Source organism: Hemitrygon akajei, chromosome 12 (genome assembly GCF_048418815.1).
Source record: "Hemitrygon akajei chromosome 12, sHemAka1.3, whole genome shotgun sequence".
Classification (NCBI taxonomy): Eukaryota; Metazoa; Chordata; class Chondrichthyes; order Myliobatiformes; family Dasyatidae; genus Hemitrygon; species Hemitrygon akajei.
Window position 1 is genome coordinate 60,564,592 of NC_133135.1, and position 19,832 is coordinate 60,584,423.

General features: G+C 39.2%; 1 protein-coding gene across 4 annotated transcripts in view; it reads left to right on the plus strand.

The window, feature by feature from the left end:
* Nucleotides 1-5,440: 5,440 nt before the first annotated feature.
* LOC140737078 (5'-AMP-activated protein kinase subunit beta-2-like) overlaps nt 5,441-19,832 on the plus strand; it is a 52,337-nt gene continuing 37,945 nt past the window's right edge. Inside the window, exon 1 of one of the 4 annotated variants that reach the window (XM_073063234.1) lies at nt 5,441-5,642. The gene's annotated coding sequence lies outside the window, so the exon portion shown is untranslated. Of the gene's footprint in view, nt 5,704-5,731; nt 5,872-19,832 lie in introns of those variants that run through there. The other 3 variants (XM_073063231.1, XM_073063233.1, XM_073063232.1) reach the window with 3 other exon arrangements.

Below are 19,832 nucleotides of genomic sequence, written 5' to 3' on the forward strand. Positions count from 1 at the left end.
AGTAATGTTTTTTGGCGATTGGCAGACCAACATAAGGTGCAGTACCGCCACCTATTGAACATAATTCAAACGCATAAAATAACTGTACAGTACTTTCAGAAAGGCTTAACCATCACCATCCCGTTCACATTTGAGTCACTACAGTCCTACATAGGATGAAAATACCCTGACTAATAACTTCTAGCATTCCATTGTAGGATTTAAAAAAAATAACAATAAAGAAAAAGAGAACATTGACAGCCCTTTTCTGAAGTCTGAATATTATTTACCCCTCCTTGAAAAGCATCATTAATAACTTCTAGGATTAGCTCTTTAATTTCTAAATGTTTTTTTCTGCAGCCTTTAATATAATTTTTATTTTTTTCAGTCCCACTTTTAGTTTGTGCTGAAGCATTTACCACATCAGCCATTAAAGTAATAAATTTGAGTTTATCAACAATCATCAAATCCTTAGTTATATAATCTTGCACTTTACACACTGACTTCAATCCTTATGTATTCTGGATAATAAGTCCCATTGACACACTCTAATGTGCTTTCTGAAGAGCCTCTGCATATTTTATCGATTTGAATTGATTTTATTTCTTACATCCTTCACATACATGAGGAGTAAAAATCTTTACGTTATGTCTCCATCTAAATGTGCAATGTGCAATCATAGTAATTATAATAATTTATAATTTATAATAAATAGAATAGTTAATCTAACACAGAGTATACTCAAGTCAGCATGAGTTCATCAGTCTGATGGCCTGGTAGAAGAAGCTGCCCAGAACCTGTTGGGACCCATTTCCACCCAAACTTACTGCACTACCACAGCTTTCTTATGTACAGGACACCCAGCATAAACACTCACCACAATTGTGACATTTTGGCGTAATGTCTTCTCCACAATTACATAATCATGTTCTCCACAACATCTACCACACTGCTTTTTAACCCTACACAGCTGCTACACGGCCGAACTTCCGGTTCTGAAAACATTTCAGGGGGACAGCACATAAACTTGAACCATATAACTCATATAGCCTAAATTATTGGTCAAAGTTCAAAGAAAATGTATTATTAAAGTACATATATGTCGCCATATACAACCCTGAGATTAATTTTCCTGTGGACATTCACAGTAAATACAAGAAACACAAAAGACATTAAGAAAGAGGCTGTGTGGAGCTTTGGAAAAGCATTAAGTTAGACAAGTCACCAGGTCTGGACGAGATACACCCGAGGGTGCTGTGGGAAGTGAGAAAGGCAATAGTACTCTGGCAATAGTGCTCTGGCAATGATTGTTGCATCATCAATAGTGACAGAAGTACTAGAAGATTGGAGAGTTACAAATGTTGTTCCCTTGTTCAAGAAAGAGAGTAGAGATAACCCAGGAAATCAAAGACCAGTGAGTCTGACTGCACTGGTGGGCAAGTTGTTGAAGATCCTGAGAGGCAGGATCTATGAGCATTTGGAGAGACGTAATCTGATTAGCAATAGTCAGCATGGCTTTGTTAATGGCAGGTCGTGCCTTACGAGCCTGGTTGAACTCTTTGAGGATGTAACAAAACACATTGATGAAGGTAGAGCAGTGAATGTAGTGTATATGGATTTCAGTAAGGCATTTGATAAGGTTCCCCATGTAAGGCTCATTCAGAAAGTAAGGAGGCATGGGATCCAAAGAAACCTTGCTTTGTGGATCCAGAATTGGCTTGCCCACAGAAGACAAAGAGTGGTTGTAGATGGGTCATATTCTGCATGGAGGTCAGTGACCAGTGGAGTGCCTCAGGGATCTATTCTGGGATCCCTCCTCTTAGTGATTTTTTAAAAATAAATGTTCTAGATGAAGAAGTGGAAGTCTGGGTTAGTAAGTTTGCTAATGACATAAAGGTTGGGGATGTTGTGGATAGTCTGGAGGCTTGTCAGAGGTTACATTGGGACATCGATAGGATGCAGAACTGGGCTGAGAAGTGGCAGGTGGAGTTCAACCCTGATATATGTGAAGTGGTTCATTTTGGTAGGTCAAATTTAAAGACAGAATGTAGTATTAATGGTAAGACTTTGGCAGTATGGAGGATCGAAGAGATCTTGGTGTCTGTGCTCACTCTAAGCTGCTGTGCAGGTTGACAGTGTTGTTATGAAGGTGTATGGTGTGTTAGAACTTAGAAAATGGAAATCTACAGCACATTACAGGCCCTTTGACCCACAATGTCATGCCAATCATGTAACCTACTCTAGAAACTGCCAAAATTTTCCCTACTGCATAGTTCTCTATTTTTCTAAGCTCCATCTACCTATCTACAAATCTCTTAAAAGACCCAGTTGTATCTGCCTGTACAACCATCGCTAGCAGTGCATTCCACACACCCACCACTCTCTGGGTGAAAAACTTACCTCTGACTTCCCCCTTGTACCTACTTCCAAAGCACCTATGCTCCCTCATGTTAGCCATTTCAGCCCTAGGAAAAAAGCCTCTGGCTATCCACACGATGTTGGCATTCATCAACCGTGAGATTTAGTTCAAGAGCCGTGAGGTAATGTTACAGCTATATAAGACCTTGGTCAGACCCCACTTGGAGTACTGTGTTCAGTTCTGGTCACCTCACCACAGGAAAGATGTGGACACTATAGAAAGAGTGCAGAGGAGATATACAAGGATGTCGCCTGGATTGGAGAGTGTGCCTTATGAAAATAGGTTGAGTGAACTTGGTCTTTTCCCCTTGGAGTGATGGAGGATGAGAGGTAACCCGATAGAGGTGTATAAGATGATGAGAAGCATCGATTGTGTGGATAGCCAGGGAGATTTTTTCAGGGCTGAAATGGCTAACACGAGGGAGGTGTTGGGAAGTAGGTACAGAAGGGATGTTGAGGCTAAGTTTTTCACACAGAGTGGAATGCATTGCCAACAAATGTGGACAAGGCGGATACAATAGGGTCTTTTAAGAGACTTGTAGATGGGTACATGGAGCTTAGAAAAATAGAGAGCTATGCAGTAGGGAAATTCTCGGCAGCTTCTAGAATAGGTTACATGGTCAGCACAACATTGTGGGCCGAAGGGCCTGTAATGTGCTGTGGATTTCTATGTTCTATGTTCTTGAATGAATGAAAGATTGCCCCCAATAGGATAGATTACAACCAAAACAACAAACTGTGCAAAGACAAAACAAAAAAAAGCAAAAAAGTTAAATAAATAAGCAATGAGAAAATGAGTTGCAGAGCTCTACCAACTGCATTACTAAAGCAGAGATGTGTATGCATCTTCATCAACTGTCTTTCAAAGGATATGAGAACAATTTGTAGCAATTGGCGATACAATTGGAAAACATCATAAATAATATGAAAAAAGGAAATGTTTGAATAACTGGGAATGTCCCAAAGGACAGTTTCAATCTGTAAGGATGTGGGCGAGTAAAGAACATTCAAATAATACATTTGGAATTTAGAGGACGGAGGTTAAATGCTACAGGTATGTAACTTGAGACCAATAAAGAAATAACAAGAAAAAGTACTGTCATTTCTCAGATACATGCCAAGAGTCCTGTTGTACACCTCATGGTGTTGGACCTGGTTCTAATTGTCAATAATTGCTTCGCGAAGTTAAGCTTGACAAAGTAATTTTGCACATCTGTTCATTGCATGAGAATACTGCTGACATTTATTTTACAGGACAAGTCAGGGATATCCTAAATTTGGAAAGATAATAAAATACTCAATATTTGGAATAAAAATAATAGTAAAAATCCTACATAATTCAACATAATGACAAAAGTTCTGGTGAAAATCCATCACAATGTTGGAACTTCATATGGAATTATGAAATTTAAGGCAAAAAGAAGGATTAAAATTATTCTGAAATACTTCTCCATTCCTTTATCTAGTAATTTTCTGAACTGCAGGACTTTCGGAAAACTCTTTTTTCTTAAATCCTAATAAGAAATTTTGCAAAGTATAGTTAACAAATTAAAATTTTCTGATAATTTTAAGCATAATTTGAACCATGGCTCTAATAAAAAGTTTAATAACTATGCTCATGTACAGTTGACAGATAAGTAAACTAATTAACAAATTAAAAACAAATCTTGTCAAAACACTATGTCAGTTACTTTACTTTTATTGTCACCAAACAATTGATACTAAAGTGTACAATCTTCACAGTGATATTTGATTCTGTGCTTCACAAAATTGTTGTAATAACTTTCTCATTGATGCATAAGTGTTTAATTCTAGGATAGTTCTTCTAGATTTTTAATTTAACAAATTTATAATTTTAATACAGTATATGGAGTTTTTAGAAACTAGAAGTAATGTCAACAAATAATAGGCCAAACATCATTTTCATATTTTTAATTAGTGAAGTATATTAACTAAAATACACTACATGTAACATGAGACAAAATAAAATTTAACGACTCAGCTTCAACTGTGCTTGTACAGAAAGGTCACACTTACTACCAATGCAAATAAATATTTAGAAATAAAGAAAGATAACCAATCTGAAAATATATTAATGCTGGGTCAGGGTAAATATTTATAAATGGGAGATATATATATATATGTATATGTATATATCTGGATTTATCAATTTCGACATTAGTCTTAAGGAGTCAGGCAGGATATAAATAACTAAATGTCTCAGCTGTTATTCCAAATAACAGGCAATGACATAAAGAATAAATTGCTCTTGAAGTAATTATTAAATAGAGGCTTATTTACAGGGAGAGCTTCTCTGTATCAAGGTTATTATCTAACCGTGTGATGCTACATAAAGGCTCCTTGTTAGGATATAGATTGGATGCTGTCATTAGATTTCGAGTTTAAAGAAGGCTTCAAGTAAATTAAATGAATGCTGCCTTTTATAATGATTATTCAGACATTAAATAAGTGTAAGTACTTGCCATCACCATGCTATTGACATGCTGAACCATCTCTGGAGGTTTATTTTACACTTCTGTCAAAGTAACATCAGAAGCTCTACTTGACTAAAGTTAAATATTGCTGCATTTGGAACTCTCTAGAAAAGCAGTAAAAGCTGGAAATACAGCACAAGTGGAGCAAAAAGATGTTCCAGTTTAATACTACTTCGTCAGAAATTAGGAATAAATGGAAGTGCACAGTACGTTGGAGAATAGGGGAATTAAACGTTGAAAGTGATAGTGGCGCAATCTAAAAGGGACAGCAATAGAACAGAGAACAGATATGACAAAAGGAAGTGTAAACTGGAAATACGAATTTGCATTTCAAATGTACAACACTGCAATTCTGTGAGTGCAAAGTCAAAATGACAAGCACTGGAAATATTCAACAGATCTTCTGTTGAAAGGACAGCACTCAACGACATTAACTCTTTTTCACTCTTGACAGATGCTACACAGAATTTCTAGCTGTTTATTGTTTGTTTTTGCTTTAAATTTCAGGCAGCACAGTGTTCCCCGTAATCAGAACCGACCAGCACCCCAACATAATCAGGATCCCTACTAGGGTTGATTGGCTTGTCTGCGGGTGGCGACCCTGGGTGCGCGCGGAGCGCAGGGAGAGGACGAGCCGGTGCGGGGTCGCGCGCAGATGCGCGCTCTGGCGACGGGGGCGCGCGATGCGTTTCCGTTTGTTGGGAGCGAAGTGGTATGTGACAAGCAACAGGTCCGCCTCCCAGACTGCAGGTAACCGCACCTCTCGCCGGTAAAATCCAGCCGGAGGCCATGCCTGCAACTTGGTGTCATTGTGCGTGTGTGCCATTACTGTTTTGATCCAAAAGGGGCGGGGGACGGTGGCGGTGGTGACTGTTGGACCTAAATTTAGTTGTGGCTTTGGTGAGGCCTCGCTTCAGGGTTGTTAAACGTTCTTGGCACTATAAATGAAGTGTCGAGCCGGTGATCTTGCACTTGAATGGTAAGCAAGGCCATTGTCAGTGCAGCTGCACCTGACGTTAACCATCATTTGCCTGCATGGTTTTGTACCAAAAGTCCATTCATGTATTTTGTAAATTTCAACTATGGAATTGTAATGTTGTGAAATTTTATAGTAGCTTGTGGTCTGTCTGAATATCGTTGATGCACTTGAACATGACTCAAACCTTTCTACGACCTTGATCCCCTTTATTCAAATCAGCTTGAAAAAACATGATTTTTATTAGAAATAAAAACGAAATACTCGGTAATTAAAGTAACTTTTATTAAGAAAGGAACAGTTAACGTTTCAGGCAAATGACCTTTCATCTGAATTGAGAAAAGCATGAAAATAGTAAATTTAAAGTTGCTAAGGTGGGGGGGGGGCAAACTCATCAGTTTATGATGAGGTTCATACTGTGAGTAATTGAGTATCGCTGGTGATGATTGCTGGCTGAATGAGTGTGGTAAAGATATGTCTGTGGAGATATAAACAGGCGATGAATTATATTTAAATTTCTAGAGGGGAAGAATGAAAAATTAACTAGAACAGAATATATTGCTAAACTTTGTGGGGGAAATGCACATAAAGTAACTGAAGTTACTCATTCCAAAATTTCCTTTATCAATATTCATTTGTGACAATTCAGTGATGTAAAATAGGTATAAGCTTTGAATTTCCAGTACCTCCCTGCTAAATTTCCACTAACCTTGAGCAAACTTAACTCAAACTTTCTCAATGAAGTCAGTAACCACTTAATCGTCAATGCCTTGAGCAATAAATAGATACTTTATTGATCTTGAAGGAAATTACAGTGCCCCAGTAGCATTACAAGTGCACAAATATACAAATATTAGAAGAGATGTAAGAAAGAATAAAAAATAAGTTACCTCAAACAGTGTAACAGGAGGGGGTTATCATGTCCCCCGCTATAGGTTGACTTGTAATGGAGCCTAATGGCCGAAGGTAAGAATAACCTCATATTGTGCTCTTTGGAGCAGCACAATTGTCTTGGTCTATTACTAAAAGTGCTCCTCTGTTCAGCCAAGGTGGCATGCAGAGGGTAAGATTTTCCACAGAGTCCTTTATTCTACAACAGCCTCCAGTGTGTCCAGTTTGACTCCTGTAACGGAGCCAGCCTTTCTAATCAGTTTATTGAGCCTGTTGGCATCACCTGTGTTGATGCCATTGCCCCAGCACACCACCGCATAGAAGATTGTACTGGCAACAACAGACTGGTAGAACATGTGATGGAGAGGCCTGCATACTCACAAGGAGACTCTGGCCCTTCTTGAACACAGCCTCTGTGTTGGTGCTCCACTCAAGTCTGTCATCTAGGTGCACCCCATTTACTTGTAGGACCTCACCACATCCATGTCCTCACCATCAATAGTAACAGGGAGCAGTGCAGGCTTAGTGTTTCTAAAGTCCATTACCATCTCCTTTGTATTACTGATGTTGAGCTGCAGATGATTCAGCTTGCACCATTTGACAAAGTCCTCCACCAAAGCCCTGTATTCATCCTCCCATCCTCCCTTTCTACACATAGCTATTGCTGAGTCATCAGAGAATTTCTGCAGATGACATGACTCAGTGTTGTATCTAAAGTCTGAGGTATATGGGGCAAACAGGAAGGGAGCCAATACAATCCTCTGTGGGGCCCCAGTGCTACTTATAGCCATGTCTGACACACAGCTCAGGTTCAGCAACCAGATTCAGGTAAAATATCTCAAACTCTTTGTGTCCAGTATCAATGTGCAGTAGAAATGACAGTGCTGGTCAAATTGGGATTTCTGCATTGGAGACCTGAACTTCATTATAGTTACAAAGGCAGAAACTGGCAGCTCTGGGTGGTAGTTCATTTGTTTTGTTTTACTGTGAATGCTAGCAAGAAAATGAATCTCAAGGTTGTATATGGTGACATATATGTAATTGATAATACATTTACTTTGAATTTTGAATTGCTAGCTTTTTTAGCTGTGATTTTGCTGCATTTTGTTTAATCATACTTGCAAGAAAAGTTAAACCCCAGCAGTAACTGAAACTACCTTATTTTCAAACAGAATGTACTTTCATCAATAAGAAAGTTAATATTGAAAGTTATATACGTAGTGGATGTGTCATAATTTCCTACTGTTAATTTGAGATGACATCAGCTTTTCCCATCATTAACTCTTCCAAAATGCTGGAACTTACCGCCAATCATGATGCAGTTATAATCTCCAATTGCCTGCCTTTGCTGACTTACGAAAGTTTCAAGTACACCACAGCTAGAATTTAAAATTCACTGTCTTCGGATTACTTCTTGCATTGTCTTGTCACTTCCTTTTAACTGTTTTGTTGCTTCCTTCCAGCACTCTTCTCCTACCTCAACAATGAATTAATTCAGTTAATTCCAGTTCTAATCTTGCTTGTCTTTGCATGGACCCTAAAATCTCTACTTTCCAGTATAGAAATGGTGGAATGCAATTGCCATCATGTAGCATCTGCTGTGCTGTCTACCTTGGCAGCAGAAGGAGAAGCCAGCAAGTCACTGAAGTGCAGTGGAAGCAATGTCTGAATGTTGTAGTGGAAGCCTGAATGTTTCCTAAGTAAGCTCAATTTAACAACATGTATATACAGGCTGTAGTCTTGTTTGTTCTGAATACCATATTCATAGCACTCCAGCAATCCATTCAGTAACAATTTAATAGGATTGGTGAAGCATTAGCCGGGGGTGGGGGGGGGGGGGGGGATGGCACTGACTTCCGTTTTTGCTCATTTATGACTCCACCATTACCTTTAATCCCACAATGGTTGCTTCGTTGTAGCCTTGTTAATGTCATCGGCTGATCCAGACTGCTGCTGCTTGTAATGAGAATGTGCAGTCCACACTGCTAGAGTTTGTTCTTCAGGGCAGCTGCAGCCTCGCAAAAGCTACTTTATTTTGGATTATGTGGAGCTACAATAATTTAGACAAGTGAAAAATAGTCAGCTACACTAGTGAAATAGTTTGTGGAATGCTATTTTGACTCACATGCCATTATGTATCCAGCTTCTGACTTGGATTTTCAAGCCATGTTAATTTTTGGTTTAGATATCATTAGTCAATGGTAATCTCCAAGATGTGAGACTGAGAGATTAGGGGCACATGTGTTTGGTTGGTGCATGTCATTTAATGGAGTAAATATTACTTGTGACATTAGTCCAAACTTGAATTCAAGTCTGAATGTTATTCAGGTCTGCTTGCTGCCATGGTTTTAATCATAATTTGTGTCTGGACAAATCAGTCTGCTTGCTGGAGCTAAGGGGAAAGTAACTGAATCATTTAAGGTAGTCTAGAGAGCACCCTCTTCATACAGTACTGTGCAAAAATCTGAGGCACCTTAGATTTTTTAATACATTTTTTTGTCTTCTGCATTAGTATGTCAGTAGGAAAGAGCAAATTTTAGATTTCCAAACATTCAGTTTTCAAAAACCCTCAAGATGACCACAACCTTATTATAGGGTTTGGAGGCTTGCATGGCTCAATGATCTGGAGAGCTATATTGGCTGGAGTCGGTTGCTTGTACTTTGACTCTTGGTAGGGTCACCCATGCCAAACAGGTCAAAAGGTAGAGGCCAGAGTGGTCCACCTGTCCTCCAGGTTCAGTTCAGCTCAGGGCTAACAACCCCGACTGGTCAAAAAATAAATTGTTATGGAAACAGCAATGAAGAATCCTTCTCTACCTGTGTGCAATGGTATTCCTGAGTCTCCACCTGGGATTTACTTGACTGTCAGTGGTGAACGCTGAGAGGAAGCTACTGTCACAATGAAGAAAACCCTGAACACTGCCAGGACCAAGACCAAAGTTGGTTTTTGGAATGTACAACACTGGCAAGCTAGCACAAATAACTGCAGAAATGCATCATTCCAGCCTGCATATACTGAGTGTCTATGAAAGCAGATGGACAGATTCTGCAGATTAAAGACAGCAACTAGTGAAACAGTTTTATACTCAGGAAATGAAAATAGTCAGGGTCGTGATGGTGTAGCTGTCATTTTGAAGAAAGGCATTGAGAAGTGGAAACCAATTAACAGTAGGCTGATGAGAGTCGGGCTGAAAAGAAGCCAGTGCTATGCTCCAACTAACGATGTTGACATTGAAGAAAATGATGTCTTCTATGAACAGCTGCAATCGGAGGTAGAGTCAACAGAACCAGATTGACCATTTAATGAACAATGATACATGGAGACTATCATTACATGATGTACAGGTGAAGAGAGGAGCAGATACAGGAAGTGATCACCACCTTGTCATAGCAGTGATGAAACTCAAGCTGAGAAGCGCTGTGACCAGAACACATGTACAAAGATATTTTGATGTTGAAAAGCTCAAGGAAACTAATGTGAGATCTGCATTCACCATTCACCTTAAGAACAGATTCCAGGCCTTGCAAGACCTTGACGAGGATGTGTCAGTAGACAAGTTCGACACAATGTGGAAATTGATTGCCCCAGTCTTCAAGGAGAGCAATGGAGCTTGTCTAGGATACAGAGCTGGAAAGAAGAACAAAGAATGGAAACATAGGCAGCCTTAGACAAAAGACAGAAAATTAAGAAGAAACTGTTAGATGCAAAGTCAGCATGACTTAAGGTGAACCTTTAGCATACACTGAAGCTAACAAAAAAGTGAAGGGACTTGTAAGAAAGGATAAGAGAGTCTACATGGAAGAACTTGCCAAGGAGGCTAAAGCAGCAGCCAATTGAGGTAATCTGGGAAATGTATACAAGATTTCAAAATCGATGAGCTAAAAGTTCCAGGCCAGATCCAATAATCCCATGAGAGATAAGAACAGTCTGCTTTTGACAACTGAAAGGAGCAAAAAGCACAATGGACAGAGTATTTCTGAGAATTACTGAATAGACAACCACCATGTGAAGAACAACAGACCTCCAGGACGTGAGAATTTGAATGCTGAACTGTTCAAAGCTGAACCAAAAGCTGCACAGCCACTCTGCAACCACTGTTTACCATAATCTGAGAAAGGGGACGTACCCAAGAACTAGTCAAGGGGAGTTATTGTTAGGATCCCCAAGAAAGGAGTGCTATGTCAAGACATGAATCAGGCAAGGCTATGTGATATCAGTGATACTATTTAACTTGGTGATTGACTGGGCTTTGAGGCAAACAAAGTAAGGTAAACAGAGAGGCAAGAGGTGTACTCTATTCTCCATTTTTGAAGACCTTGACTTTGCTGATGACCTCGTGTTACTATCACATACATACCAGCATATGCAAGAGAAAACTCAGTGCCTGTGTTCCTTTGGTGGACAGATTGGACTCAGAGTCATCCAGAGAAAGGCTTAGAGCATGACTCTCAATGTAGAATCTCCTTCTCCCACCAAGGGATATGACGTCAACTTACCCAGCACCAACAAATTTACCAACATGTGCAGCATCATTTGGCAGGATGGTGGGAATAAGGACAACAGAACAACATCCAGTGCCGACATAGTAAAGTGAGAAACATCTTCAAATCAATGAACAACATATGGGGATCCACCTAGTACAGTGTCCACACCAAGGTGAAGTTGTACCAGAGCTGTGTTCTGGTCACATTCTTGTATGGATCAGAATGCTGGCACATGACAGAGAACAACCTTGTCAAGCCATCATCATTCCACACCAAGAACCTTAGGAAAATCCTTTTTTTTTTAGAGAATGCATGCCAAAAGGGCAATGTTACAATAGTAATGGGGGGATTTCAATATGCAGATAGATTGGGAAAATCAGGTTGGTGCTGGGTTATAGGAGGGGGGACTTCTAGAGTGCCTGTGAATTGGTTCACTAGCGGATTGGCTATTTTGGATTGTGTGTTGTGCAATGAACCAGAATTGATTAGAGAGCTTAAGGTAAAGGAACTCATGGGAAAGAGTGATCATAACATGATCAAATTCACCCTGAAATTTGAGAAGGAGAAGCTAAAGTCATATATATCAGTATTATAGTGGAGTAAAGGGAATTACAGAGTCAGGAAAGAGGAGTTGGCCAGAATTAATTGGAAAAGAACACAGGCAGGGATGATGGCAGAGCAGCATTGGCTGGAATTTCTGGAAGCAATTCAGAAGACACAGGATATTTACATCCCAAAGGGGAAAAGGTATTCTAAGGCCAGATGACACAACCGTGGCTAACAAGAGAAGTCAAAGCCAACATACAAGCCAAAGAGAGGGTATATAATGGAGCAAAAATTAGTGGGAAGTCAGAGGATTGGGAATTGTTTATAAACCAACAGTAGACAACTAAAATAGTCATTAAGAAGGTAAAGATGGAAAATGAAAGTAAGCTAGCCAATAAGATTAAAGATGATACAAAAGTTTCTTGAGATGCATAAAACACAAAAGAGAGGTGACTGCTGGATAAAAATGCTGGAGATGTAGTAATGGGGGGACAAGGAAATGGTGGATGAACTGAATAGGTCTTTTGCATCAGTCTTCACTGTGGAAGACACCAGCAGTAAGACGGAAGTTCCAGGTGTCAGGGAGTCATAAAATGTGTGAAGTTACCGTGACTAGAAAGAAGGTTTTTGGGAAACTGAAAGGTCTGAAGGTAGATCAGTCACCTGGACCAGGGTTCTAAAAGAGGTGGCTGAGGAGATTGTGGAGTATTGATTTATTGATCTAGAATCAGAAGATTCTAGAATAGTACCAGAAGACTGGAACATTGCAGATGTCACTCCATTCTTCAAGAAGGGAGAGAGGCAGAAGAAAGGAAACTATGGGCCAGTTAGTCTGATCTCAGTCGTTGGAAAGCTGCTGGGATTGATTATCAAGAGTGAGGTCTCAGGGTACTTGGAGGCACATAATAAAATAGGCTGTAGTCAGTATGGTTTCCTTAAGGGAAAACCTTGCCTAACAAATCTTTTGGAATTCTTTGAAGAAATAATAAGCAGGATAGACAAAGGAGAATTGGTTGATGTGTAATTGGGTTTTCAGAAGGCCTTTGACAAGATGCCACTCATGAGGCTACTTAACAAGCTACAAGCCCATGGTATTACAGAAAATATTCTAGCATGGATCAAACAGTGGCTGATTGGCAGGGGGGGAAGAGTGCCTTTTCTGATTGGTTGCCAGTGACTCATGATGTTCCACAGTGGTCTGTGTTGGGACCAATTCTTTCTTTCTTTTTTAAAAACATCTCTTTATTGCTTTTTCAGAATGAAAAGAAAACACATTAAATCATCCATAGGTTTGAAAGTGCAACAAAGTTAAAGAAAAGAGAAAAATAAAATACATAAGAAATCAAAAGAAAAACACATACACAAAAAAGCAAACACCCCACCATTTAAAAAAAACAGTCAATTCAGTTTGTTACTTTCATCATCCTGAATATTGTTCTCCAGAAACTTGTAGAAAATGTTCCAAATTTCCTGAAATTTGCCAAGTTTGTTGTTTGTAATGTAGTTTATCTTTTCTAGAGCAAGATAAGAAGTCATTCCTTTCAGCCACTGTGAAAGTCCGCTGGTTGTTGGTTTCTTCCATGAATAGGCTATGTAGTGTTTGGCTTCCGAAAAACAAATATTAAGCAGAGACCTTACAGTTTTGGAGGTTACAAACTACTTTGGATAAATGTTCAGAATACATAATTTAGGATCATGGGGCACGTTTTTTCCAATAATCTGACTAACCAAATTCAGCACCTTCTGCCAGAAGCAGATAATCTGGGGGCACTCCCACATACAATGGAACAGAGACCCCTTTTGGTGACTACATTTAATGCATGTGTCTGGAATGTTGGGTTTAAAGTGATGCAATCTGTCGGGAGTAATGGACTGTCTGATCCATTTGTATTGTAGTAACTTAGAATGAATGTTCACTGATTGGGTTTGAACTAAGGAACAAGCTTCTGACCACTCTTTTTCTGACAAATTCTCATGCAAATCAGTTCTCCATGCTTGTAGTATGTTGTTTGAAGACTCTTTACATTTACTTACAAACATTGTACAATACAGACACATGTCCCCTAGCTTCAGATAATTTTAGAGTGATGTCTTCTAGGGTAGATTAAAGAAGGAGCTTCAAACTGTAGCCTTGCCTGGACATAATAAAACTTTGCCACTGAAGGTATTTAAAAATAGTGTTTTGTTGGAATTCCATATGTGGCCTTGAGTTCTTCAAATGACATAAATGTACTGCCATTATAAAGATCAGGCACCTTAGCTATACCCTGGGTTGACCAAGTTTTAAAACCAGGGTCTGCTCTGCCGGGCTGGAGCATTGTGCCAAACCATTATTGTATTTTTTAAGAAGGTGTTTTTAGTTTGACCAGTTTCTTCTTATCTGCTGAATATATATAGTTCTAGAGGGATATTGATTGACTGGGATTCCATTGAGACCCAAGTAGGGAAATGATCCTTAACAAAGTAAAACATTCCTGCTCTAATTTGGACCGCCCAGAAATACCATATAAGGTTTGGTAACTGTAAGCTGCCTCTATCATATGGCAGATATAAGTCGAGTCACTTTTATTGTCAGTTCGATCATAACTGCTGGTACAGTACATAGTAAAAATGAGACAACGTTTTTCAGGACCATGGTGTTACATGACACAGTACAAAAACTAGACTGAACTACGTAAAAAAAAACAACACAGGGAAAGCTACACTAGACTACAGACCTACACAGGACTGCATAAAGTGCACAAAAACAGTGCAGGCATTACAATAAATAATAAACAGGACATTAGGGCAAGGTGTCAGTCCAGGCTGTGTGTATTGAGGAGTCTAATGGCTTGGGGGAAGAAACTGTTACATAGTCTGGTCGTGAGAGCCCGAATGCTTCGGAGCCTTTTCCCAGACGGCAGGAGGGAGAAGAGATTGTATGAGGGGTGTATGGGGTCCTTCATAATGCTGTTTCCTTTGCGGATGCAGTGTGTAGTGTAAATGTCTGTGATGGTGGGAAGAGAGACCCCGATGATCTTCTCAGCTGACCTCACTATCCGCTGCAGGGTCTTGCAGGGAAAGCCTGAGTCTTGGATGTCTATTATTCCAGATGAAATTAGAAAAAATTTTCTTTAATAAACAAAAGAAAGATGATGGAGGAGAAAGTGGGATAGGTTGGAAAAGGTACAGGAACTTCGGTAAAATTGACATTTTTAAAATGTTTATGTGTCCAGTCAAAGATATGGACAATTTTGTCCATCTGTTTATAAGTTGAATAACTGAGTCTGTGAGAGGGTTATAATTAGTTGGGATAATTTTATCAATAGTAGGAGTAATTTTAACACCCAGATAGGTAAAACCCTGTTCTGACACTATAAATGGAGTTTGAAGTGGGGGATTGAATCATCTTTATCCTTGAATAATATTGCAGATTTGTTGTTTATTTTATAGCCTGCAAAAGTATCAAAAGTGCTTACCAGGTCAGTTAAGGCAGGTAATGTTTGTTTCAATTGGGGCAAAACAAAATTATGTCATCTGCATACAGGGCTATATTTCCTATAGTTATTCCTGCTATGTTAGCCTGTTTTCAAATTGCCATAGCAAGTGGCTCAATGGCCAGGATAAACAGGCGGGGAGATAGGGGACAGCCCTGTCTTGTTCCCCTTTGGAGTTTAAAAGGTGCCGAAAAAGCCCGTTAGTTAAAATTTCAGCCTGTGGGTTAGAATAAAGAAGCTGTATCCACTTTAGAAATTTTGCCCCTATACCAAATCTTTCTAAAACTTTAAATATGGTAAATACTGCCACTCCACTCTGTCGAAGGCTTTCTTGGCATCCAATGACAGAATAGCGCTATCAGAGCTTCCAGATCTTTCATAAAGTATATTAAGCACTCTTCAAATGTTGTGGAAGCCTTGCCTTCCCTCAACAAATCCATTTTGGTCAGGATGGACTATTTTTGGCAAGAGTGGCTCCAGCCTCCTAGCTAATACTTTACAGAGAATTTTGAGATCATTGTTCAGAAGTGAGATTGGCCTATAAGATCCAAATAGGGATGGTGGTTTTCTGGGTTTTAACAGTAGTGTAATTGCTGCCATATTAAGAGAGGGGGGAAGGGATCCAGTGTCAAATGACTCCTGATACATATCAAGCAAAGCTGGTATTAATTTGGTCTTAAAGATTTTATATATTTCAATCGGAATTCCATCGGGCTCAGGAGTTTTCCCTCCCTTCATGTTAGTTATAGCTTCAGACAATTCTTTAGCCTCTAAGTTAAACTCCAGCGAGGTCAAGGATGTTTCATCCAGGGGTGTAAATTCTAACAAGTCGACAAATTCCTTTTGTATTTGTGAAGCTGAATCTGAATATTCTGACCTATACAGATTTTGGTAAAATCTCAAAAATATATTGTTTATTTCTTTTGGGTCGGCAGTTGTCAACCCCTCATCTGATTATATGGAGTTTATTGCCCTTTCTGTTTGTATCTGTTTGATGCGCCAGGCCAAGAGTTTACTTGCCTTTTCACCCTGCTCAAAATAGGATTGCTTCAGTCTCATCAAACTTTTTGTTGCCTTATTAATGGACAATACATTATATTTAGCTCTCAGTTTGTTAAGTTCTGCAAATAGCTGCAGAGAGGGATTTTGAAATATTTCAGATTCATTCTCTTTTATTCTTTTTTCAAGCTGTTCTATTTCCAATCTAAAAGATTTATGTTTAAAGCTGGTAAAGCTAATCATCTGACCTCTTAGAAAGGCTTAGTCTTCCCACCTTATAGCAGTGAATGTCTGGTCTGTACTATTTCCAAAATAATGATCTATCTGTTCTCCAATAAATTCTGGATCCCTAAACCAAATTGTTTGAAGCTGCTGTCTTGGGGAGTAATGTAAAGCATTAGGCAGGTTCAAATTAAATGAAACTGGAATGTGATCTGAGATTGTAATGCTATTGTACCAGCAGCTTATAATTGTGGATATTAAAGCAGCTGAAACTAAGTAATAATCAATTCTGGAAAAGTTAGTTTATCCGGGTACTTCCTTCTCCACCCATCAACTAAATTAAAGTCTTTAGTGCATTGCAATAACTCTTTTCTTGTCTGAGGTATCTATCCCATTACATGTCTAGTTCAGGTTGAAGTACACAATTGAAATCACCACCTAAAATAAGATGGCCTGGCAGAGCAGCAAATGATAAAAACAGATGTCTAAAAAAGCTGGATTGTCATTATTTGTCCCATACACATTGATCAAATTAAGGCTGATTGAGAAAAATTTGCATTGAATAATAAGGTATCTGCCAGATTGGTCTTCAGTAACACTAACAAGGTGGAAAGGCACTGACTTATGTATAAGGGTAATTACCCCCCCCCCCCCCCCCACCCCCGTGAGTGTGAGCTGAAAGAGGCTGAAAAAACCTGTCCTGGCCATCTCCTCCTTACTCTAACCACATCCTTGGGTTAAATGGGTCTCCTGCAGAAAAACTAATTTGGCTTTTAACTGTCTTATCCTACTCGTAACTTGCTTTAACTTGGCAAGTTTATTTAATCCTCTTAAATTCCAAGAGGTAAACTGAAGTTTGCAGGGCATAGGCTATTAGTTATAATTTCAATCATGTTGAGCTGAATTGATTTAGAATGACTGCTAACTGAAATTACAACATAACAAAATAAAAGTAAAAACCAGTAAATAATAACTAGAATGTTGTAAACATAACTAAGTGTACTTCTGGAACTGAAATACACCCACCCACCCCATGATGAACACCTCCTGATGGCCCCAAAAGAGAGCCTAATCATGGAGCTTAACTGGTCCCCTCGTGCCATCGTCAAGATAAGGAACAGCATGGTCAACAGCCAGAACAGAACAGTTCCTCTATCTTCTGGTCATATGGTCTTATTTTCTGGCCAAGAAAGATCTCCAGCTATGCTCTACTACTTCAGTGTCATCAAGAGGACACGTCCTCAATCATCATGAGGAAACATTGGAGATAGATAGGGTGCATGATGAGAAGAGAGGGCATCATTAAGGCAGCACTTCATTGGACCCTTGAAGGGTGGAGGAAACACAGGAGACCAAAGGCAACTTGGCACTGTACCGTAGAGACAAAAATGAGGACCCTGACGCACCTGGGGCACAATGGAGAAGGTAGCCAAGGACAGACAGAGATGGGGGGGACCTTCATTGTTGCCCTAAATGCCAGTGGCATAGCAGGTAGTAAATATTTTTCTAAAAATGTAACAGACATTTTTGTATTTTGTTATAGAAAGTAACATAAGTAATAATAAAAACCTGGTTGCTTTGTAGCTATATCCACTATCAAATGCGTGATTAAACCAAGGTAATAAACGGTTGCTATTAATCAATAACTTAATGAGTTGACTGAACTAAATTGATTGAAACAGAAACAGGTGGTAGAAGGAATCAAATTGGGCAATGGACAACCAATCTAAAAGATGAGGGTTTGACAGAGGTAACAATTTAACCTTCAAATCATCAATTCTTACACCATAATAAGGATGAGCATATCAACAGGACATAAGATGGTCATCCTGCCTCAGCAAGGTCTTGCCCAAGCATAAATTTTACAGCATACGAGAATATCAAGATGTGCTGTCCAAGCTCTTCTGAAGAAACACAGTGCAACAGATCAGAGATACATCAAGCTGATGTCCCTTCTAAACTGAAAGACCTCCAGCGCTGCTATCAGCTCTGAACACACAGAAGCCATTGGAACCCAAGCACATTCCTCTTTAGTCTGAAGAAGTCTTGTCAGAGGTGGTCTTCGTGAAAGAGTTGCTGCCAAAAAGCCATTCCTCTTAACTGGAAACAAAGCCAAGAGACTCACCTGTGCACAAAAACACAAGGACTGGGGTGCTGAATAATGTAAGCAAGTGGTCTGGACTGGTGAGTTAAAATTTTAAATTTCTAGCTCAGACAGGAGGCAGTTTGTCCATAGAAGACTGGACAGTGCTACACGATGAGTGTCTGGAGCCAACAGTAAGCACGGCGAAGGTTCCCTGCAGATTTGGGATTGCATTTCTGCAAATGGAGTTGGTGATCTGGTCAGAATTAATTGAATCCTCAGTGCTGAAAAATACAAGCAGATTCTTATCCATCACACAATACCATCAGGGAGGCATCTGATCGGTCCCAACTTCATTCTGCAGCAGCACAATGACCCCCAAACACATGGCCAAGATCATAAAGAACTATCTTCAGTGAAAAGACGAACAAAGCGATCTGCAATAGATGCTATGGCCTCTACATAGCCTTGATCTCAGCATCATTGAGGCTATCTGGGATGACCTGGAGAAACAGAATCAAGTGAGACAGCTCAAGTCTGCAGAATAACTGTGGCAAGTTCTCCAAGGTGCTTAGAACAACTTACCAGCTGATTTTCTGATAAAACTGCACAACAGTGTACCTAAGATAATTGATGCAGTTTTAAAGGTAGAGAGAGGTTGGTCACACCAAATACTGGTTCAATTTAGTTTTTTAACAGTTTACTGCTCTTTATTGTAATTGTTTTGATATTTAGAAACTTTTAACTTCATTATGTTTGAAAGCATCTTTGCTTTACAGAATTTTTTTTACATGTCCCTAATTCTTTTGAACAGTACAGTAGATCTTCCTGCTCTTGCCACAGTTCAGATAAGGACAAAAACTGTGACCCTTGCAGTGAGCTTCAATGGAGAGAAATCTTTAGCAAGTGCTTTTGGAAAAGACCATAATGCTTTACTGCTGAATCACACAGCATATTACTGGCATAATCAGTTTAAGGAAATGAAGCATACAAGATCTTTTAAAAATTAAAATTATGATTTCAATGAGTGCAATATAATAAAACAGTAATGAATCTATGTTTACTGATAAAGTGAGTTAGGAGGAAATGTTTCATTATTTTCTCACTCAATCATATAGAAAGTGGTAACATAAACACTTGAACAAACATATTTTATGCATGTTGAGTACCCCTTATCCGAAATTCCAAAATCTTTTTTGAGTACTGACTTGACATCACAAATGGAAAATTCCACAAGACGCTGGCAAGGTTTTCAGAAGATG